Below are 17,569 nucleotides of genomic sequence, written 5' to 3'. Positions count from 1 at the left end.
CAACATATATACTAATAATTCAACAGCAAACAACATGTCTAAATACATTTCATTAGACTATGAACTACCTAATATATTCAACTAACGAATTCGTTCGTAAGAACTATTCTGTAATTTTTCTTTTTTTTCGATTTTCCTCCATTCTATTCAATCCTTGATCTATATAATAATTCATTTCACATTATCAGCTTTTATCACTTTAAACAATCTAAATTCATGAATATAATATACTTTATTCATTTGCACAACTTCCCAAAAGTTTTGAATTTTATTCAAATTCAAGCTTTGATTTTTAACTCAAATACAATTTCATCATTGTATAGCCCTCTAAAAACATTATTTTCAGAAATTTTATGAAAAATTTTACATTATTACGATTTGGTCATTATACACAAAACTAACAAAATTTACTTAACGAATTACTCTTTAAACATATCTAAGCTTAAAATCAAACTATTAAACATCAAAAACTTCAATTCTCATCAATGTCAACTTTAGAAATCTTTAGCAATTTTGAAAACGGAGATACGAGTTAGCTTGACCTAGTTGCAATAATATCAAAAACCTAAAAATTACTAAAAACATGTTTGAAAAACCTACCATGCAAGAGAAACAAGTTGGCCGAACTTTGAAGCTTCTCTCATGTTGTTTTTGTTTTTTTTTTCCGGTGGTGAGCTAAATGAATATGATGATTTTTTTATTTTATTATTTTTAACATATAATTTTATTAATTAAATTAAATTTTTAACACATAAAATCTTTAATAAAACTCATTAACCATTCAATCAATTTAATTAGGGTCTAATTATCTCTTAGATGCTCAAACAATCATTAATCATGCATTTTAGCTAAAGAAAATCAATACCGATTAACTTTTACGACTTTTACGATTTGTCATTTTTTCTTAATTAACTATTAATCATCACAATTTCCAGACCAAACTTCAATCCACTTATACAAAAACTCTGTAAATATTTAATAAAAATATTTATGATATCAGTTTATGAAAACAAGGTTTTGATACCTAATTTTCCAAAACCACTAACTTTCAGTATGCACCACTTGAACCTTCACTAACTGACCAATTAATAAAATCTATCAAATCACGATTCACTATTGTGTTATATTTTAACTCATAAATATAAATTAAATCTATCTCTAGACTCTCTTATCAGACTTGTGTTCCCGAAACCACAGTTTGAATCAACCCTGAATGGAATAAATGAGTTGATTTTGTCCATCCATCAACAATTACTCATACTGAATCTTTGTTTTTCAGAGTTAATGGCAGTCTCGATACAAATCCATCATAACATATTGCCATACCCCCAACGTCAGTGGATCCAAGAAAGAGGACAAGTAGACATGCATGTTACTTGTTTTGGCACACTATGGTAGAATTGTCCGGCAAATTATAGGCTATTGGCCAGCTAAAGTTTGGCACATAAAGTATGTAATACTCCTAACCCGTATCCATTGCGAAACTAGGGTTAAAAGGCATTACCGAACTTATCAGAACATTTCGCAATCATTTCAAAATCAAAAGTCATGCATCGTCATATTATAGTAAAAAATTAACATTAAGTCCTTTTCTTAGGTAAATGAGACAATAAACATGCATTAGGAAGAGGTTGTGACTAAACCGAACACATATAAAAATTTTCCAAAACTTAACAATTTTTCTAAGTTATAAAGGTCACATGCCCGTGTGAGCTGGCTGTGTGCCTCACACAGCATTAGACACGCCCGTCTGTCTAGGCTGTGGCGAAATAGGGCATACATACTGACTTATCCACACGGCCACAAAACAAGCCCTTGTGTCTAACCCGTGGTCGAAATTGACTTGGCCACAGGGCTTGACACACGCCCATGTGTGCGCGACCGTGTGGTCTGCCCAGGCTCATTTCGAAATGGCCGTCGAGCAACACGGCAGAGACACACGTCAGTGTCCCTGCTCATGTGGGCAAAAATAGGCCATTTACAAGGCCAATATACCACCCTTTTGGGTCCTCCCTACAATTCCAAAATCAAGCATCATATATGCAAAATTTTCAGCCAAATTCAACTCCAAACCTGTATCAATCATGCCATTACATTATGAACAAATTCCATTCTCAATTCACCAACTAAAACATCCCAAATCTATACCAAAATCATACCAATATATATGTTTCAATACTTCAAACCTGCACCATTCAATCTCATCATCAAAACTTAACACTTTCTCAAATAAACATATACCAATACTTACCAAAATAACCAATTTTTATAGCCATTCAAAACACATCATATATATTATATTGCAATCACATATATCATACCAAGAACTCATTCATATACACAACCATAATCAAGCCAAATCACATGGCTAGATATATACACCACCAAACATATTCACATACTTCTAGCCTATACATGCCACATAACCAATTCTCAAAACATTAATTACCGAAATGATAACCGGATAGTGTGATGACATCTCCATCGACATCCAACCAGAGCAGATCTCCGAAAAATCTATAAACATAGGAAAATACACGGAGTAAGCTTTGAAAGCTTAGTAAGTCATAAGCAATTAAATCATTTCAATGATATTTATAAACTAATATCACTAAACCAAAATTTACAAATCTCAATCACATATACCTTCATTGTACTCGTAAATTCATATAATCACATTAAATAATTCATTTAACTTATTTATTAATAAACGTATACCCATGCTTTCAAACTCGACTAACAACTGTTAGCTCATTCATATAAATCAAGCTCACACATATTCATTTCATTGCCGACCAAACCATGGTCATTTATTACAAATCATACATAAATTTATATCAACATCTTTATAAACACTTCCAAACTTGAACATTTTTCCTTATTCACATAAACCAAATACACATACATGAATCATATAGCCAACTCAACCCTTTTGATTTCATTATCTGTTCAAGTTTTCAAACCAAGCAATCATACATCAAAGCCATGTTTCATGATTCGTAAACCTCATATCAGAAACATAAGACCACAATTTCATATAACGAGTATATATACAACACATCATATTACTCATCCTTATTCAAAGCCATATTATACTTTCAACCCACATCTTTAATCTTTTAAATAGCATTAATAACGATATCCAATCCAACTCATTTCATCATTCATTTAAATAATTTTCCAATCCAATCCAACTTAATATCATCAACCACATAGGTTCCGTACATACTTGTACCATTACGTTCTTATCTATCACATTTGTCACTTAAATGCTTGAAACACTAACTCATTCGATCGTTCTTCAACATTCAATGAACTCGCACACTTAGTGCCAATTAATTAGTCAAAGCTATAATTGTATCACACACTTAGTGCCAAATAATTAGTCGAATCTATAATTGTATTTCACACTTAGTACCATTACATTAAACCGAACTTATATCAGTATCGTACACATAGTGCCATTTACTCAGCTAATGCTGTTATAATGTCGCACACTCAGTGCCGTTTTAATAGCCGTAGCTATTTTATTTATCATACACTTAGTGCCTTAAATTCAATTCAAATTTTACATACTTCAACTTCACAATCATATTCCTTTATAACTTAATTCAACACATATAATGCACATACATTACAATTTAATAAAATTTATTTACTTATGAACTTACCTCGTAGTAACACGGATGGACCGAAACGACTATTCAATAATTTTCGACTTTCCCCGATCCAAAACCAATTTCCTCATTTCTTGATCTAATTCAATACAAATTCAACTTGTTTAATCACATATTCAATCAAATTCATCCAAAAACACATAAATGGGCTAATTACAGTTTTGCCACTAACATTTCACATTTTTTTACAATTTAGTCCTTATTCACAAAAATCACAAAATACACAAAATTTCATATTTCCCATGCTTGGCCGAATACTCATATAGTCATATAAGTCCACATATTTCATTTATTTACACTTTTAACCACTCAATTTACACTTTTCATAAATTAATCTTTTTTATGCAATTTCACTAAAAATCACTTTGCAAAACTTGATAATCTATCAACAAACTTTCATAATTCATCATCAAAATTCATAAAGCTCACAATTTCATCAATGGAATATTTAAAAATCATCATCAAAATCATAAATTTAGGCATAGGCTTTATAGAACACTAAGCAACGATCACAAAAACGTAAAAAATTATCGAAAACGGATTAAAACGAACCTTTTATCAAGCATTATCTTGACCAAACCATAAAACACATCCATGGCTTTTCTTTTTCTCTAACATTCGGCTGAACATGATGATAATAAAGCCAAATTCTTGTTTTTTTTATTATATTAACCTTTATTAATCAATTTCCCATTTTGCCCTCAATGAATAACCTTTAAAATCATATAATGGTTGTCCATATATGTCCACCCATGTATTTAATGGTCTAATATCAACATAAGGACCCTACATTATAAAGGCCATAGCAATATAGCACTTTAACAAATATCATGTAACTTTTACACTTTATGTAATTAAGTCCTTTTTACCGAATTAACCATTCAAAAGGTAAAATTTCTTCACAAAATTTTCACAAAATTCTAATATCATGATGCAAATATTAAAATAATAATAAAATAAATTTTTTAATGTCAGATCGTGGTCCCAAAACTACTATTTCGACTAGGGTCTAAATCGGGCTGTTACAAAGTATCTACCCGTAGAAATATCTAAGGATTTCTTATCACGGTATTCTTTAATTGAAGAAAGAGTACAACAAGCGAAGAGCACGCCTCAGAGTTTTGGTTGAACATGAAGCGCCTACTAAGTATATGAGAAAGCTGTAGGGCACTAAAGTGTCTTTAAGACTATGTCAAATACGAGTTACCGCCAGGGGCATGGTACACCCAGTTTGTTTGAACACTGTGCAAATAGGACCAGCAAGAAGATTGGTTAAGAGCCAACTGAATGGACTTGACTAGTCAAATGGTATCTATGTCCAGATTTCCTTTTTATATTTTTCCCATTTTTGGTAGGGCATTTAAGGGACAATTTCTGTAAACAGTTGACACTTTTCAAGATCCACTGAGAGAGAATTACGTATACAAATGCTAAGAAGGGAACATTCAACTAGTTTTTCTTATGTTCTACATTCTGGTTCTTCTTCTTAAACCTAATTGTTATCCTCTTCTTCGTTAAACTAGAAGCTAAGGTTTTTCAGTTAGTCGGTGGATGTTTGAACCTCTTGGTAAGTCTGATAAGTCTACATGTTGTGATTTGGAAAGAGTAAGGATGTTAAAAGACAAAATTATAATAGGAAGTAAATAGGAGGCCTTACATAGGAGTCATATATAATTGATATATTGGTAAACTATCTGTAAATGGAGTTTTAATGGTAATTCCATGTCCTTCAAAGTAGTTGTTACTACTAGTTTAGGTAGTATTATCAAAATAGGAACTCCGAGTTGAAGTAAAAGTGAGTTTTAGGTGAGTTTTTGACCTTACCCATAGATGTAAACTTACAATGGTTATTCATATGTTGTTGTCTTCTCAGATAACTGATGAGTGTATGTGTGAGTAAAGCATGGTCAGGTCTCTAAATAAGTTTACAAATGAGGTATATGACATGTTGCATGAATAAGATGTTGCTACTGTCTTATGTGTAGTCATTGCCTAATACTATTTCATTAAATGATTCCAATACCTAACAAATTTAGTATATGTAATAATGTGAGAAAGAGATTTGTTTGTATTACCTTCGATAGGGCAGCTATAATGCTAACTAGACTTGCAAATCGCTACATGAAGATATATGTAAGACTATGTGGTAGGGACTATGACAATAAGAATACTCATGGTGTAGCCTTAGGTGAGATGTAACTCGGAATAGCAGAACACGACATTAGGATACATATAAGACCATGTGGGAGAAGCCCCATGACACCCTTAGAGATGGTCAGTCAAAATAATAAACATTAAATTCTCTCGGAAACCTTTGTGGTGTATTCTGTAATGCCTTTGTGGCATATTCTGTGATGCCTTTGTACCGTATTTTGTGATGCCTTTTTGGTGTATTCTGTAATGCTCTTGCGGTGAAATCTGGTTAATCGTCTTTCTGGAGAGATCTAGGTAATTTGAAGAGTAAATTTTCCATAGAAGCCCGTCACTATAGAGAATTTGGTGTACCCATAATTACGGATGGTCTAAGTGTTCGTCGGACCTGATCTTGTTCGCGCTTTGTTAATAAGTTATCTAAATTCTATGGCCCACAAAATCTAAGTATTTACATGCAATGTATAGAGGTTATCTAGAGTTAAGTTGTTCGCCAAACCTGTAGGTTCTCATAATAAGTAACATAGTTGACTAGGATTTCTTGGGATGACTTAGAATATTGCATCTATAAAAATAACTTATGGGTCGGATTTTTTTAAGATATGGTCTGACTAGTATCCTGAAATTTGCTAATTTCAATATGAGAATCCACCAAAGGTAAGATCTATATGAAATTCATCTTAAAAGAATAGTTAGTATATCTATCGACTAAGAAAAATAGTTGGGAGTATACCATCATGGCTGAAGTTATCAATATCTATCTGTGTGAGAAACCAAAGGTAGATTCTGTATGAATATCTTTCTTAGACATGCTTTACTTTCCAAAATGGAAATAAGATCCGTATTTAGTGTGAAATCTAAAATCTACCTAATGAGTGAATCGTGTGTAGGCCAGTCAAGTATAGACATTGGCATATATGTATGCGTCTGATATTAGGAAAGTATCCGCTAAAGACTGAAATGAAATTCAAAATCTTCAAGTTGAGGAATTCAACAAACCTAGGTTGAAAGTCACTAAGTTTGTTTGAGCTTACAAAACATCTGTTTTGTAGTAGGTTTTGATTAAAGTGTTTGTTCGCTAGGAGGGACCAAGCCAGGATGTTGGACGTTCAAGCTGTAATATTATGCATACAAAGGACAGCATAGGAGTATAACGCTTAGTACTCTATGCCATGAGTAGTCCATCCTTAAAAAATTTTAAGTTGTAACATCATATGCTATTTTGAAAATATGATGTAATTATTGAACATTCTTTTTAATTAATATTTTGTTTTAAAACAGTAATCAAAGGAATAAGAAGTATGTTTAAAATGGCTTTACGCCTATTGTAAAAATTTTGGCTAAGTGTTTAAGTTTTGTAACATCTGATATCCGGGTTTGGTAATTGGGGTTGGGTATAGGGTGTTACACACATTCCCATTTCCACTCATGAATCATAATAGGCTATAGTAAACCTAACAGAACCTGATGCTTGACTTTTACTTAATGACATACCAATATCTCAATACAAACTCAGATATCTCTTATTTCATTCCCGACTACTAGTAACTTTGTCTCAAGTCGTTATACATTTCTTGCTTTTCAAATGTATTGAATAAATGTTGTTATAAGCTGCCCGTAGAATATCTCTTTCAACCTCAAAATTGTTTGGTACAGAAATCCAATTTCAGAAATACACATTATCATCACTACCAACACTAAAATCAATAGTTTGACCATTTTGAATCTGCTTCCATTTAACTAACAAATTCAGATTGTTTATTTCCAAATTTCAAATTTTCTGAGGAAGTAACAGTTTAACTTTCATCTTAGTGAAAATAGAACCATTAAATTCTTAAATCAGATGAACATTCATACTTTTAGAGTTTTCTAGCTCAACAAATCAGTCCTCATATCAGCTTTTACTCAGATGATAAATGACGATCAGATTATAATCTTTCAATAACTCTAGACATCTACGCCATCTTAGACATAATACTGAAACTTCTGTTAACATAGCTTTCAATTGTTTGAAGCTCTGCTGACATTTATTCAATCAAGCAAAACTGACATTTATCAATAACTTCGTTAACAATAGAGCAATCAACAAAAAGCTTGAACAAATCATTTGTAATATACAATAAAACGTAGAGAACTATGTACTTCTATAATATTTCTCAGTGATTCCTTAGTTTACAATTATCATAAGCTGATTCGAAGTAACTCAGACATTTTTAGTGGTTATCAAAAGATCTAGAAAAACTTATTGAAATTAGAATTCATATTTACTGATCTTCACAAATACAAATTTCTCTTGTAAAATTTGTAACACTGTTTTCCAATGCTGATCATGTTCAATTTCATTCCTCACATAGATTGAATATCATCGATAACATAGTAACAATTATGTTCAAATATAGCTAGCAAATTCTATCCATTATATCAATAAAGCGATTAAGCGACCGATAATCTAAGCGGTGTTATCAGAATCTCACATTGTTTATATCAAGTCTAGAAAGTAATCTTTGGCACATCTGTCTCATAACTTTGGGCTGACAACCACCTAGTCCAAAATCAATTCTAAAAAAAAATACAGTAGTCCCCTTTCACTAAATAATTAATTCATCTCTATATAAAATAACATATATTGGTTCTTCATGGTGTTTTTGATTTGCTATCTATAATCACTATAAAATTATTATAATTCTCTCTTTCTTTTTCATAAACGCAGTATCGTTTTCCCAAATTACACACTCAATCGTATAAAACCTCTGTCAACTAACTTTTGCAACTGTACCTTTAACTCTTTTAATTTAGTTAGAGCCATTTTATACGAACCAATTGATATTAGAGTAGTTTCGAGCATTATCATTCTGATGGTTATCCGAATAGTTCTTCATGAAACATATCAGTGAATTCATTATCTGTTGGTAATGTAAAATGTAAGCTAAAGAAATGCTTCACATCCATTACAAAACATTTTTGAATAGAAACCTCAGATATGAAATTTATAACATAATCAATTTTTTCTAACTCAAATATAATTAACTCATTAAATCTAATATCTCAAACTAATTCGCTTTTGACTACAATTTTCTACAACATCATGCAATGCCAACTAGCCCATGCTTAGTACTGCACTAAGCTCATGGAATGATAATAGCATCATGGCGATAGGAAAAATCACAACCCTGAATTCTTAGTGAATACTTTTTATAAATCGAACTAACTATGACATTTTAACCCAACGGGTTAGTTACATTAACATGAAATTCAATTTATTCTACTCGTATGTTCTTTCCAGATACTAAAATAGTACAATTGTAAGAATGAGTTGACCCAAGGTCTACCAATGCATATACATTAATACCAAAGAGAGAAAAAGTATAGGTTATAACATCTGGGGCAGAAGCCTCTTCTCTGGCTTGAATAACATGTTCTAGTAGATGCCGTAGCCCCAGACCTGTCTATCTTATCCTATAACACCTTAGCTCCCAACAACAACTGAGGTGTTACACGAAAAGCATATGTGCATTCAGTTTAACTCTTTTTTTCTTTTGACGTATTTTAACTAAGCTAGAGCGTTAACCCAAAATTTTTGGATGATAAAACCAACAAAACTGGTATAAACCATATAATATGAACACATTTAATAATAATCTTTAGGCAGAAACCTCAAAATAAAATTAAGAGATTGTCATAAATACAAGTTTGGCTGGTTTCTTTCACAAAATTCGAAAAATAATATTGGTAATAAACATTGTTTAAATTAGTCTGGAGTATACGGTGAAAAGATAGTCTCATAAAAACTTAACCATTTCCCCTAAAAGTATTATGCTTTTAAAATAGAGATTTATAAAGAAGTAATGTATTAGAGTTCTTAGTTACAAAACAACAATACACATTCCCCCCCAAAACAATATATATGCATGTTACAAAACAAACACAGGTGAAGCTCACAACATAGGTCGCTCTTTCTGGCTAAGTCCCTTCAACAAGCCTTAAGCCAAAGCACCACCTAGAAAAAGGGAATGAAAGGGAGTAAGTTAAAAATAAATTATGAGCTCCATAATTAGGCATGCTTAACCATTTTTAGAAAAAACACAGTTACAAGGATAGTATAACACAAATGTATACATACACACAATTTACTAAGTTATCAGTCTATATGCATATACATATGGATGTATTCCATCACACAGATCAATGGCAGATACTTATCCTTGGCGAATAAGATCCCCAGGCAGGCTCTAATACTGGGCAAATACCTTTATTATCTACTTTCGCAAGGAATACTTCTCTTATCAGAATAGATACTTTCCCTTTGAAACACGATCTCTTCCACACTTACCCTTCACATCACAGACATATTGATTGGCGGGTACTTACACGCGTACCAAACTTAATTTCACTAAGGTAGATTCTATACGCCAAACAAAACAACTTAGCAGATACGTTACGTACTCAACACAATCATTAGATGCAGATTTATCACGTAACATATTATCGAACGTTTCTAGTCAGTGTTTCTTTCTCAACTGCAGAAATACATAACATACAAAAAATCCTAAATTCATATTTTCTTAGCTTTTTATCGACCTTCCTTGTGCTAAACTAGGATCCCATATTCACATATCGTAACAGATATCACAATCATTGATGTTTTAAACACATGAATGGTCCCATGTGTTCAGGGATCTTTACCATGGTTAACAACTCACATGTCCTACTGAACACAACACCCATTTTGTCAGGCTGGTTAGCAACTAACATGCCCTACCAAAAACCCAGCACTCACGCCAATCTTGTTAGTAACTAACATACCCTACTAGCGGTCTATCTCATCTAGATATTGAGTTTGCTCATCAAGGAAGTCGTGTCTATTTTGTGTCACATGCATGTACATGTAAATGATTACATGCAGAAGCTTACCACATTCCAAAAGATGGTTTTACCTGAGGTCTTAACCTATAACTATGATAACTAGAACTTATCTGTATACAAACACTTGAAGAAAACTCATAGACAACTAACATATATTGGATACTCATCGAAACCTTCAATGAAGTTGGTTACACCAAAACTTTTACTACAATCCATAACCTTTTTCTTATTATTCAAACACTTGTTGGTTCTTCTCCAACGAAAGACTTCTTCTTAAATGGGGGAAAACCAGAGTAAGAATAATGTCACAGAAAAGAATGGTAGAACACCCACTCTCAAAGCCTCGTCGATATTAATAGCTCACACAGCTCTCACAACTTACACATGGCTAACATGCAAAGCTGACTCATTACTCTATTATGGCCAACATAATAATTTCTAAGCAAAACACACCATAAATATCCATTACATTCTAGTAAATTTCTAACTAGATTTGAACAAGAAACTAATTAAAACTATACAGTAAACACACATGCTCAAACAAAACATTATCGGGTCCATAATCTTACAATCCACCATTAATAGATACTAGCATAAGGATCCATCATGCAAAACTTACCAAGAGAATTCGACAATTGGCGAGTTCTCCCCCCCAACGACCAGGCCAAGACAGATAGACCTATACTTCATGAAAAGACAAATCCATCATCCAAGTCATTACAGACCTGCTTGATTACCCAAACAGTCCACCAATCATGGTGAAACAACAAAAACTTAACACAAAGTTGGCGAATAGGGTGTAACTCAACCTTCTCTAGCCTATACTTAGCCAACAATCCGCTGACACATATCACCAACAAGAACTACGCCAGACAAGATGTTACATTTGTTCCATCATGAGTAGTTCTAATGTTAGTGCTTTGTCTTGGTCATCTACATCTCTGTAAAACAGACATTTGTCTAACAACATGACTTTCATTTATACCTGACTTTTTTAGGCATATAATCAAAACTATGTTCATTAGATCCCCATCGAAAATAGGCCCTGGTCATAACACGACATACACCATTGTGAATTTTTCCAAAAAGATCACAAATAAATTTATCATCATTACAGACACTACCAACACTAACTATCGGCATTGACTGAAATCTTGAATCTTTCTATCTCGACTTATTTCTTCCTATGAATCAAGATTATGTGACATTGCAACTAAAAGTTTCTCTCAATTTTTTTTAGAGTGGAACTAAAAATAATTTTAATACATTTTGTTTACTAGAGTCACGAATTTTCATTTCAACCTTTTTTTTACTATTAAAAATCTCTTCCATTTTTTGCGCTCGATCAAACAGAACCACTAATTCTTGTATTTCTATTTCTCCAAGCAACATTTTAATTTCGTCATTCATTCCATCTTCAAAACAAACACACATCACTATTTCAGTCGGTACAACCTCACGAGCATACTTACTATGTTGTTCAAACTCTCATTCATATTCTAATACAGACTTGCTTCCCTGTTCTAGCTCAAAGAACTCTTTCCTTTTTGTCCTGTCCAAGTAACGTTTATTAACATATTTCTTTCAAATATCAACTTAGAAAAATTCCCAGTTAACTCTGTCTTTTGGTACAATAGCTATCAATGTATGCCACCACTAATACGCGTCGTCTTTCAACAACGATATATCACAAATAGTCATTAGGTGAACATGTCAATTTATAAAATATTATCTGAATATTTTCTAACCAAAATTCAACTCTAGTTGGATCTTCATCTGTCTTGCCTCTAAACTCATGGGCCCAACATTTATGACTCTTGTCTTTGGGAGGTTTTATGTACACATACTGGAGTGGAACTTTAAGGACCAAGGGGTGTCAGGGTAGGCACAATAGGGGGCGAAAAAGGCATTATTTACCTCATTTTCGAAAATCTGCAAAATTGGCAGGCTATATACTCGTTCCTTGCTCGAGATCCAGGAAATTTGTTTCAATTCATCAGTAATGGCGCGATTAGAATTGGTCAACATCTTTTAAATCTATAAGAAAATAGGGTCAGATCAGATCAAAAGCATCACATTATCGTAGGTTATATGTGGCATGTAATTTCTAGACTCCAAACACATTACATTCAGAGAATTGATTAAACCATGGTTATGATACCACTAAACGTAAAACCCTTCACCTGCTTCTGTAATCGAATTAAGGTTACGGGATGCCACAATAAATAGCAGAACAAGAACAAGTAGTTTAAATTCAAATTCTTTAAAGCAATCATTAACTATCAATCATTTAGCTAAAACATGCTTTACTTGCAAGATTGGACTTAAATCGAGCTTATGAAAGCTCTAAAATCAATTCAGAACTAACCAAGGACTAATTTGAAACTTCACATAAAAGTGAGGTAAAAACATAAAATAGGGGTCACACAATCATCTATCCAGACCGTGTGACAAGATGAGACTGTGTGGTACTAAACCACATAGTCATGTCTTCAAATCGTGTACAAGACTGATGTCGTGTAATTTAGAGTCACAATCGAGTAACAAATTATCGTCATGTGTGCATAATTGTAAAATTTTGCAAAGATTCACATAGCTGTGTACCTAGACTGTGTAAAAGACTGAGATCATGTGAATAATCATGCATGTAAATTACCAGTGGAAACAACTATGTCAACCAACCATGTGTAACACACAGTTGTGTGGCAAACCGTGTGACAACAAAAATGACCATTTTGCAAAAGATACAACCCAAACTGTTAAACATTACCAAGCACATGCTTAGATACATCATAATCTTGCCTAAAACACTTCAAGGACTCAATCCAAATCATGATAATGAAAAACAACCTAAAGTGCCTAACCAATATGCTTCATTTGGCACTACAATATAACAAAATTAATTCCATCTATTTAAGTCAACCACAACATTCATGCATTTTTGCCTTTATCATAGCAATCTTATTTCAATATGCTAATACACATCTTAGGCATATCTACATTTATTTCATATATGCACAAGCATGATTCAACTTACAAAAATCAACATCATCAACCACACTTTTATACATGACCATATAAGCATACCAATATGGCAATTTACAAGTTCAACGTCAAGCACATATATACATTATACATATTAAATGCCACTTATAACTAAGCCAAGATGGACAAAAGATTACCAAAAGAGATGCTAGATAGCGTGAGCCTTGGAAGTGATCTGATAGCCAAGTTCCAGAAAGATGGAACTACAAAAGATAGGAAAATAAAATGGGGTAAGCATTGACATGCTTAGTAAGTTCATAGATACTTAGACAAAACTCTTACCTGGGTTTACAATTAAGTAAAAAGATATAACTAATCTAATACAATTTCCTGTCAAGACATTTACAACAACAAGGTGAGCATTTCAAGTATCAATCGTGTAATTTCTCATTCCATCAGTACAACATATTCCTGTATCATCTAATAGGAAAGATCCAACATATGAATCATATTAACCAACTGATCGTATCAATTCATATTCACATATGAATCATATGGATTACTTATACAAAGGACATTGGTTTTAGGATATGTTTATATAATTTATAAGAAAGGTTTAATATTGGAGTTGTTGGATGGAATCGATAGTAAAAACATAAAATAGAACTGTGTGGTAAGTGTCATATCTGTTAAATGTATTGTTCATATTGTCAAGAATAGTTTAGAAGTAAGGTCATGTATTGTGTTATGTAGATTTGCAAGTTTTGGATATATATGGATGCTGCAAAAACAGTTACTGAAGTCGTGACATCGCTTAAGCATCGTTAAGATGAAATGGTCACATTACGAAGTTGATTGCAATTTGTCGAGATGAACTTCAACTCTAGGTCTCAGTGCAACAAAGAACCCCATCGTTGTGACCAAGTCAATGAGACACGCCGTGAAGAGGAACTCCCTCATGTCACGACATCAACCCTGAATTTTTAGTTTCTTTTGACTTAGTCCTAATTTGATATCGAGTCAACTTTAGAGCTTCTGTAAGTTTGTGTAAGACCTAGAACTGATTCTTTTCTATATTGAATGTATGCTTTGACTGGAATTAAATTATTAAATGATATGAATTGATTATGATAGGTCGTGGTTGACTCGAATACAAATTAAATGATTTCGGATGTAACTTATTTTATATACGTACTTGTCAATGGAAAAGTGAATATATGTGTCACAAAAAGTATGAGTTTAAAGTAGGAATGAAATGGTTATATGTTGGTATTTAAAAATGGCTACTGGGTCCTGAATGGTAAATGGTTTTTTACTTGGTATGTGATGCTAAGATGCTAGTGATCTTGACGAATTAGTTATAATAGCATATGATTTTGTATGATATACATTAGCTAATCAGTTTATAATATTTAAGCTATTGTAAACTTGTATTAAACCTGGAAATCATTGTATATTACTTGAAACAAATGATTTAGGTGATATCAGAAGTGGTAAATCGGAGAATTGGATTGATAAGTGCATGTTTTGATATTGATATGATTAATGTCACATCCCAAAAATAATGGATCCAAAAAGGTGAGTAAGGTGAGTAAGGTAGTATAATCTACCACCCTACTTACTTGCTATCGAGTTAAAGTGTTTTCGTATTCTAGCGTTAATTAATACACCCATTGGCGGTATCTAAGGATTTATTTATAAGGTATCTTTAAGCGAAAAAAGAGTACACCTAAGGGAGAGTATGCCCTAGAGTTTTGGCTGAGTATGAAAATCCTTCCAATTGTATTAGAAAGCTGAAGACTTAACTGTCTTTAAGACCACGCCATACATGAGTCACCCCCAATGTTTAGTACGTCTAGTTTGCATGAGCACTATTCAAATTGTTTCTCATAACAGGATTAGTTGGGAGTCAATTGAATTGATTTGACCTTCCCCATGACTGGAAAAATAGCAACGTGGACCTTCACCAAATTTTCTCTTAGCTACCCTCAGATTTGGTAGGGAAATCAGGGAGACCAAGAGTATATATAAGGTGAAAGGGGATGGGGATTTCGAGATGGTTTTTCTTTCCGCTCGATGTTTTGGTTCTTCTTACTAACCTAAATGTTCTCTTATTCTTTGTTAAGCTCGAGCTAAGATTTCGTTTAATTAGTGGATAAGTCAACCTTCTGATAAGTCTTATAGCTCTATATGTGACGATTGTTGAAGAGAAAGGATGTTAAAAAATGAAAGAACAATAGGGTGTGAGAGGAAGGCCCTGTATGGATATCACATATAGTTGAAACATTAGGAAATTATTTGTAATAGGGATTTTAATTGAAATTCCTTGTTCTTGTAAGCAATTGTTTCTACTGGTTTGGGAAGGACAATCAAAACAGAAGTTATAGGTTTATGTATAGGTAGGTCTCTGGTAAGTCTTTAGACCCTAGTTCTACACGTTATTTTATGATGATTCTTTGTATGGTTGATGTCATTATAGTTGTGCATGTCATCACGAGGAGTTTTTGTATGTATGTGTGTATGTGTTTCCAATGAAGCATGTAACACCCCTCACCCCTACCCGACGTCGGGATAGGGTTCGAGGCATTACCTGGACTTTACATTTTGAAATGTGCCAAATTGGGTCACCAAGTTTTACTTAAATTTTAAGCTTTTCATCCATTAACAACTCATCCCTTATATAGGCCTTCGAGGCCTATAACATACCTAAAGGTAGTGCGGGACAAATTCTGGTACGTTCGATAAACCTTAGGCTCCTTAGGAAATTTTTCCTTATCATAAAGTGTCACACGCTCGTATAGGTGGGCCGTGTGGACTTACATGCCCGTGTGACTTGGGGCACGCCCATGCCCTTCAACCGTGGGAAACACTGACTTATCAACACGGCCATGGCACACACCTGTGCTGCCTGCCCATGGACAACACTGTCTTTTTAACACGGCCATGGTGCACGCCCGTGTGGTCTACCCTTGTACAACTTTGAGCTAAAATTTTAAGAGCAGGGGACATACGGCCATAGCACACGCCTATGGGAGGGAACCATGTGTCACACACGGCCTAGACACACACCCGTGTGTCTAACCATGTGGACTTTAATAGGCTATTTTCCAAGCCTTTAATCACCCCTTTCTACTACTTGTGCTTAGTGGTTACCAAATTCAAAGTAAAACACAATTATACACTTGTAAATAATCTTGATTAAACTAGATGTATGGAAACCTCATATCATTGGTTTCATACATGATAGGTTATTTCCCACTTAGTGTTTATGGGTTCCCATGTCACTTTAATTCATCCGAAATTGGCTAGTTCATGTGACTCATTGCCAATTGGTAACGACCCATCACTTGTAAATAAAACCATGCATAAATTCGTAGGTCATATCCTACTTCAATTAAACCAAATTTTGTGGCCATATACAAAGAGATAAACATATTCTTACATGCCTTCATTTGGCAAATCAAATAACACATATAACAAAATACTCAAAAATACTATACATGCCATTGAACAAAACAAACAAAGTCTTTATACCAAAGCTTGTCTAGTTGATAGTGTGTTGACTCTCCAATCGTCTTCCAATCCTTTCGAATCCTCGAGCTCTGTGAGACAGGGAAAAAGAGAGGGGTAAGCATTTACATGCTTAGTAAGCTCGAATAACCGGAAAGTAAACTTATCGAGTAATTAGCATACATCCATATTTAAATCATGAAATCATCAATTATGAAACGATTCCCTATCACATGCACTCAATCAATGAGTTAGTTACGTAACAAAGCATCATGTAATTTAGGTAGATGAACTCATCATTTATCATCTTATTGACATACATCATATTAATCCCATTGAGTTTCTAGGAAATCTCGATGGAATACCCATTATCCGTCAATTCT

Source organism: Gossypium hirsutum, chromosome A10 (genome assembly GCF_007990345.1).
Source record: "Gossypium hirsutum isolate 1008001.06 chromosome A10, Gossypium_hirsutum_v2.1, whole genome shotgun sequence".
NCBI lineage: Eukaryota > Viridiplantae > Streptophyta > Magnoliopsida > Malvales > Malvaceae > Gossypium > Gossypium hirsutum.
This window is presented reverse-complemented; position numbering follows the sequence as displayed.